Source organism: Anguilla anguilla, chromosome 4 (assembly GCF_013347855.1).
Source record: "Anguilla anguilla isolate fAngAng1 chromosome 4, fAngAng1.pri, whole genome shotgun sequence".
Classification (NCBI taxonomy): domain Eukaryota; kingdom Metazoa; phylum Chordata; class Actinopteri; order Anguilliformes; family Anguillidae; genus Anguilla; species Anguilla anguilla.
Window position 1 is genome coordinate 31332658 of NC_049204.1, and position 8832 is coordinate 31341489.

Consider the following 8832-nt stretch of genomic DNA (forward strand, 5'->3'; position numbering starts at 1 on the left):
CTGCTGGACTCCCAAAACCAAAAGAAGGGTGATGAGTAGACCCTTAGGAGGTCAGTTGAAATGGATCCCAGATGGCCTCCTTTGGCCACATGAGGAATAGGAAGTCACTGAGCACCCTTGATCCCCAGACAGAAGGTCCAATGCTTTCATGGGTGGGTGGCCTGGCCTAGTCGGGGGTTGGGTGTTGGACACTGCCATTCCTAAAGTAGGCAGCCAGGATGAGGCAATGAAGGCTCCATTCATCAAGTGCTAGGAATGGCTGATATATGATATCACTACCATGTGTTTTTCTCGCTGTGGTTTTAGTGTGCACCCCTTGTTCCAGAAACAACAATGGCACAAGTCAGCTTGCATCACTAACATTGTTATTTATTTTTGGTAAATGTATTTTACTATTGTTTTAGATGAAGGATGGATTTTGATCCAGAGATCAGTCCTGCCTGGTACTGGTACTTATCTGTTGGAAGAATTAAAAACTTTCCAGATAGTCTATAACATATGAACACTGTTATGAAGCACATCATCTGTTATTAATTAAATCACCTTTGTTCCCTCTCACTGTAGGAAAAGAGTAAATTTGAACAACACCTATATCAGATTGAACAGCAATATCACATATGCACTGGTTTTAATGCAAATGAAAAACAGTGATGATTTTTTCAACTAAGAAAAGCAAATTATTCATCCAAGGCAAATCCCAGTTTATGGCATCTAGTCAACCATTTATATGCAAGCACACACATGAATGCATGCACAAACACACACACACAATTTCTGGTTGATGATCAGAGAACATACAATGTTGCTGCAGGTGTAGATGCCTGGATATCTTCTTATTTGGCAGCGCATATCTTTTGCTCCTAACCTATCCATCAACATTAGGAGATTTGGTTATCACAAGCATGAGATTGCCACATGGATAGAAATTTTTTATGAGAAACATTGCTTAAATGATTAACACTTCTTAATAACACTAAGTCCAATATTACCAGAGTTTAAACATGTCAAGCATGACCAGTTTCCAAGGGTGAGGTTACTGTTAATAAAACATGGATATACTGACATTTCAGTTACTGAACAGCCCTCTGTTATCAGGCAGTAAACGTTATTGCTCTGAATACCTATAAATATATTTATTGCACACTACAGCTGAAATGGATTCAACTGCATTGCACTCGTTTGTAAGCTGGTGGCTGTCTTTCACACAACAGATTACACAGTACTACTGTACATCATGCACTGATTGGAAAAGAGATGCATCATTTTTCACAGCTTGTGGGTGCCTCTTATGTTGTTACGGTAGCTAATGCAGCAATAAATCAAGGGATCTTGGCCAACATCACCCTACACCTGGAGGGATGAAGCCAATAGGGTTGTGCTGCCGAGAACTTCCAGTCCTAATTGGCTGGTGACAGCCCCCAATCTGGAACATGCTATTTCTAGGGTATAGAGCCTGAGTTCCTGAGGTTGAGCGTATTGTTATTGTTATATTGTTGTGTACAATTCAGTATTCAACTGTATGAATAATAACAGCATAAGCCACATAGATTATGATTATTATTTTATATTAACAATGAAAAAAGCTACATCAGTAGACCCTTTAAAACATCAAGTAACATTTCTAAAAGTGTACTGTGATAAAACTGGATAGAGTGTTAGCACTAGTTCCAGAGGATATTAGAAATACTTCCACTTACAGTCACATTTTAAACTTCCTGTTGTAAACAGCTGGAAAAGAAAAACTGTTGAATCTTCATACAGCTCTCTGCTGATCTGGGCACAGATGAAAGTTAACCGTTGTTCTTGTGTTTTCTTAAAAAAACGTCCTCATTAAACTCATGGGGGACCACCCATTGTCTCTCCATCTGGTCTAGGGTGTGCTAATATTCTTATGTTGCTCCAACACATTACAAAGGACCAGAAAAAAAATATCTAGACAAAAATATATAGTTTTGTTTTCAATGCAGCTTGAAAATCTAGGCTTGACAAAGTAAATATTTGACCAAGTTACATTACACTTTATAGAGTCAATACCCTAGTTAAGCTACATTTGAGAATCCTGTGCTTTCAGTGTAAGGACATCATGGACTGGAACACAAAAATTGTTCCCCAGTGTTGATCCCTTACTGAAGGATTTACCTTATGATTCTTTGTTGCAAATTATGCTTTAGAAATACCTCTTGATGTTACATGATAAATAGTCAGGAGAGGGTGGGATTGGTTACAACTGAGATGCCAGTTTCCCCTTACCAAACCACAAGGCCCAGGTCTTCCAGAGTTATCTGGATCACACTCCACTCCCAGTTCTAATGGTGCAAAGAATTATCTTGTACCTGGTAGCGTTCTGTTAATTTAGTATGCTGACAGTTGCAGACTGGTCTTTAGGGAATGGGCCTATATTTCATCTTTGAAATATAATTATATTTAATTTGTCAGTTGTTGACATAAAATTAGCGAAGACAGAGCAGATCCTGTGGTTTAACACATATAAAAACACAGAGGGCCACATTTTTGCAGGCAAGGCGCAATAGTACTACTCCCTAACGCAAGGCCCTTTAAAAACACCACAGCCAGCTGCTAATTTTGTCATGGCCAAAGAGAAAATGTGTTATGAGATGCTCTGTTAGTCTCTACTAACTGTTGCTCATAATTTTAATTTTATTATCTCCCTCAAATGAAATCAATTTTCCATTTATACTGCAGTGCTAAAAGCTGTAATAAATGGTTCCTGTGAACAACTCAGGAGAGTGAATGTTCCCAGACTGGGCAGGAGCAGGAGGCAGCTGGCAGAGTTGGCATCTCCATAGCACTGCTGCCCCTGCTGTTTCAACTTGGCAGGCATCATGCCTGTGAAACAGGACAGGAAAGAAGATGGTGCATTTAGTTAAAATTTACTACAGCATTTTTTTTGCTGTTAATTTTTGTTTAATAGTGTACCACTATTTAAAAAAAAAAAAAACACTTCAACTAATTTATAATTTCAGACACGTCAGCACTTCTGACATTGTGCCTCTCTAAAGCCCATTGCAATTACAGCAAGTTCTGTAATGTGAGATCAGATCAATTGCTTCAAGCATGGCCAACTGTTAAGAGTTCACAATATAGCAAATGCAGTCGCTATCTAATAGTAGCCAGTAGCCAGCTTGTAATATGTAATGTAATGTAATATAGCAAATGCCAGTTGAAGAGCCTGGGCTTTGAGGATCATGGCTTCTTAGATGTTCAGTTCGATACACGATAATCCTTTAGGTATGCCCAAATTCATTAAGTAAAATATCGATCGAAGCAGGAAGTTAGCACAATACATTTATTTTACTGTGATGTTGATATCCCTCTCTTTTTCTGGAAGATTTCTCTGATCTACTGTCAGTCCTTCATGCTAACTATGACTGGTGCATTGCAGTTGGTGATTTTAACTTGGAATGGAATTTTTAGATCTATTGGACTGCATGGATTTTAGACATATTAATGGTCCAACCCAAGATCAAGGCCACACATTATATAAGGTCATATTGCATAGGCCTAATATAAATGAATATGTCCATCATCTTTTAAAATATTTTTAGCAGTACTATACAAAATTGTAATACGAATATTGTTAAAACGTGCTGACTGATCTCTGAAGTAGCCGCAAACTTCATAGCTTATGTAAATGGAACAAACAAAAAAATATTTTGCTCTCCTGTGACAACTGTGACAACCTTGAATATGATTTTAATTGCGATTTGAAAACAGCCCTAGACACCATTGCTCCTGTCAAGATAAAGAAAACAACATTCAATAAAGTGTTCCATGGAATATTGTGAATATTGAATTAGAAAGAGACTGTAGGATTGCTGAGCACAAATGGAGAAAAACAAGATTACAAAGATTATTGTACATTACAATATCCTCAGCGAGAAATTAACAATGAACAATAAAGCTATTTGGACAACTAGACACGAATACTCCCCCAATATGATAAATACTAATATTAACAATCCCTCAATACTCTTTAACACAACTGACAGTTCAATAAACCCTGTCGTAAACCCCAGCAACACCAGTTCTCTGTATCTAAATGTGAGGAATTTTCAGACTATTTTAGAGACAAGATTACTACCATGAGGTCTGGTATCTGCCAACTACACAAGGCCCCTGGTTGATTCTGAGTTGCTTAGGAAAGTGGTAACATAACTGAAGCCTTCAACCTGCCCCCTTGACCCAATTCCCACCACTTTCCCTAACGCACTTAAGAATGCAATGGCTATTCCCCTTTTACAGAACAGCAGTCTTGACCCATCAACAGCCAGCAATTCTAGACCCAATTTTAAGCAACACTTTAGACAAACTGGTTCTTAAACAATTAAATAATTTTTAAATTTCAAATAGTAAATTGGAAATGGTTCAATGTTTCAGGCTTTCAGGCTCATCACAGTATGGAGAAAGCACTAGTAAAGTGGTAATTGAAATCAGACTAAATCTGTATGCAAAAAAGCTTTCACTTCTAGATCTCAGTTCTTCAGTTGATCACTAAATATTTTTATACACACTGAGGCAATATGTTGTCCATTCTGGAACTGTCCTCAGATGGTTTATCGTCTCCCTCTCTGGTAGATACTTCTTTGTTGCAGCAGATTCGTATAACAATCTGAGTTAATCCATGGTGTTCCTCAAGGATCAATTTTAGGGCCACTGCTGTTTAATCTGTATATGCTTCCCTTGAGCAGTATCATCCTGATGACACGAGGCCACTGACACCTTTTTAATATGTATTTTAGGTTTTAATCTCTGGATGGCTCAAAACTTTCTACAGATTAATCAGGCTAAAACAGATGAGTAACTATTGGTACAAAGGCCCAGAGAGAGAAATTGGCTGCAGAATTACAGTTTACTTACCCCCTGCCAACAAGCTAAAAACTTGTGGTTATGTTTGATACTGAACTCAGCTTTGAGTCTCATAAGAAGAGTGTCACAAAATATGCCTTCTGTCATCTGAAAAATATTACAAGAGAGCAGTCTTTTCTCTCTCAGAGCAATATAGAGATGCTAGTGCACACTTTTGTCACTAACAGGCTAGACTATTGTATTACTCACCTATCTGGTCTCCGAAAAAACAGCTATAAACCAACTACAATTAATTCAGAACTCTGCCCAAGCGCTGACAAGGACAAAAATGAGAGCACATATACTTTTTAATAGTTCTTTTCATTTAAAAAAAAGTTATTTTACTAGTTTATAAAGCGCTGCATGGCATGGCACCAGGCTACATGTCTCAAATGCTTGTAATGTATGAACCAAGAAGGTCCCCCAGGTCCTCTCGGAGTAACCGTTTGATTGTCCCGAAAAGCAGAAGGAAAACCTTCTTGGTAGGGCAGCATTTAGGTGTTATGCATTTGTATTTGTGTGGAAAGCACTTTCAACTGCATTTACGTGTATGAAAGGTGCTATTTAAATAAAGTTTGATTGATTTATTGAATGATTGTGGGCTTAAATTGACAAGTCTTCTGCTGTGTGAATGCCTACTGCATACTCTTCTGCTGTGTATAGCTTTGCAGTTGTTTACCACTCACTCAGTCAGAGTTCTCCTGTAGTACACTGAGTAGCAGTTTTGTAGAACATAGTCATTGGCTCATGTACAGGCATTTCTGGAGCACACATCCTTCCGTGTCAGTGGCATAGTGGTTACTCCAGAGGCAAAATGGGTTATTCCAAATTGAAGAGAAATGGGGAAATTGTAAGTAATTAAATACCTCACAGCAGGTGCATAGTATACATACAAAGACAACTTGTCTCCTCTATAACCTGTGGTGAGATTCAAAGTGAGCTCAATGGCTTTCATATAGACATTACAATCAAAGCTGACCTGCAGTGTGTTTTGACCTGTCTTGACTTGTTCCCCACTTGTGGAGCTCTTGTGGAGGCGATAATCATAAATATCCAAACAGTTTCCTGTTTAGTAGTATATTTATAAAGATTTTGTACTCTATACTCACCAGATGTATCATCAGGAATATACATAGAATTAATTTTACAATTAATACAATTTGGTCATTTTAAGGGTAGTGAAAGTACATAAAGGGAAAAACACATTTGACTACACTCTGTTATATCTAAATCTCTTGCCCAAGGTGAGATGTAAATAGACTAAACAGGAAATCATAAAATAGCCTAACCAGAAATTGCTACTTATACCATGGTCCTAGATATCTGGGAGTTCATCACACAGTTGAAATGTATTGAGTATGTTCCCTGACATAATATACATTTTATGAAAATTATAGGTTCATAACAAAGCTACTGTGTTTCACATAGTGCATGGAATACACAAATGCATGGTTGCTGTTGTGTGGTTTTTCTGTACTTTACATTATGTTGTTCGGGAATGTATTGACTGGACAAAACCAAAGAGAACATTGAAACCAGCCAACTTCAAAATATAATTTGAGGTGTTGTTTCACATCCACTACTAGAGGACATCCATATTGGTGTTCTCCAATGTTCTCAGGTATATTTTATCTGCATTGTTCTTGTGTGTCTTGTGTTTTTGATCTGGTGCAGAGGTGCTTCTGCACTGGCCACACTTTAAGAGTTAAGAGTCATGCTGCTTAACAAAAACATTGGTTTCAAAATATGTAGTATGAAATACAAAGATAAAACAACAAAAATAGCTGTGCATTTGTAACATGCATGTGCTGATTTAACTGTTTTTCTTATGGCACACAAGCCACATGCCATTTTACCACACTAATGATTACAGCTGACTCTGAACAATCCCCTTTGTCCTACCTCTCGAGATTCAACACTGCAGATACATTGTTGTAGGTCTGTGCATCTGGATTGTTGTATCTGATTTCTCTTGAACTTCACTATACCACAATTAGATCAAAATAAAACAGAAAGGCTGGTGATGACTGTCAAAGAGATAACACATGTTGTGCTCAACTGCAAGCATTTTGCAGATTATGCTATAAATGTCATTGTTACTTTGAAATGTGTGATTGCACATCATAACAGAATAATTTATAACTTCAGTCAATCCTCTGCATTTAAAATAGATATTGAGATTGAGTTTTGTTTTCTTTTCTTTTAAAAATTGATTAATATGAACAATACCAATATAATGTAAAGGGAACAAAATACAAACTTTTGGAATCTCATAAATTTGGATTGTGACCAAAAAAAAACAAAAAAAAAAAAACAGAACATGTTCAGTCTGTGTTGGGAAAGATTGCAGGATGCGGTTCTATATTCAGAGTAAGGGAGGAGAGGCCAGAAAAGCAACATAATGATAACTTCACTTTAAAAAGTTACAGAATTAAACCAAATCTCACACATTGATAGCGGGGTTTCAGCAATCATGGCTTTAAATCACTATCTTGTTTCAGTTTTGTTTCCATAATTGCATGCTGTGATGCATTTAATTATAAATCCCTCCGCGCCAAGTATCCGTACAAGGCAGTTGTTACAAGGCACTTGTTATGCTTTAAATGTCAGGGAGAGGGAAGCCAACCGCATGGGTTTTCCATTAGCATAGGCCCAGATGAGGAGCTCCTTACTGCCTTTTCTCAGCTCTAACCACCTGCATGTCTGTGGAGGGGAGGTCAGCACACCTCTATCAGTGGCTGCACCTCCAGCAGCCGTTGCCTGTCTCTGCAGTGTTCAGACGTGCTTTCTCCAGGCCGTGCTTCTGCACGTACAGCCTGCGAAATCCCAGCAATGTCTTGCCTGCCGCAGGCAGCTCTTTTGCAGCCGAACAGCACGGGCGAAAGGAAAAAAAGAGACTGAAATTAACTTTTTTTTCCACCAAAAATATTTAGTTCCTGCAGGTGCATGGTTAGGTAAGGCACATGTTTAAGCTTGCAGGTGTCCCCCACCCCCTTGTTTTAAGGAATGACTGACTCTTTTTGAGCTTTTCAATTGCTCTCATTTTCCACTCCCCTCAGAAAAAAAGAAGGATAATTTCCGCAAATATTAATATAGCAGTGCACAAGCACATTATCCACATATTATATGAAAAAATGAATTCTTTCAGTTGTACAGCATAATAATACATCAGTAAGAACATCTACTGTACTGTACTTATTACACTGCAGCCCAAAAGATTTGGTGTAGAATGCATAAATAATAGTCTCCGTAAATGTTCTTGGAAGATTATCATTGGCTTTACTCTTTAATAAAAATCTACTGACAGCAGGCTTGTGGACTACAGATTGTGGCTGGGTAAATCTTCTGATCTATTCTGAGCCAAGCCAAGTCTATGACCCACTGACATTGCCAATCGTTTGGTATCTTCTTTGGAGATGCCATTCCAAGCCTTCACTGCAGCTGCTTTCAGTTGGTTAATGTTTTGTGGGGTTTATGTCTTCAGTCTCAACAAGTGAAATACATGATCACTTAGATTTAAATCAGATGACTGTCTTTGCCAGTCCAAAACTTTTAAGCATTGATAACTGCTTTGATTGCGTAGGCAGTGTGTTTGGGTTCATTGTTTTGCTGCAAGATGAAATGCTGGCCGATGAGCTTGGAGGAATTTATTTGTGCATAGCCAGACAAAATCTATCTGTACAATTCATCCTACTGCTGCCATCCACTATTACATCATCAATAAACTGAGCCTGTTGCAGAAGCAGTTGTACATGCCTAAGCCATGACACTACCTCCTCCATATTTCACAGATGAGGGGTCGTGCTTTAAATTATGGGCTGGTCCTTTCTTTCTCCACACTTTCACCTTTTTATCGTAAAGGTTTATTTTGGTCCCATCTGTTAATAAAACTGTGTTCCCGAACTCTTTTGGTTCATATCTCTATTTATTTATTCTAATATGGCCTTTTGATTCTTGCTGCTGAAG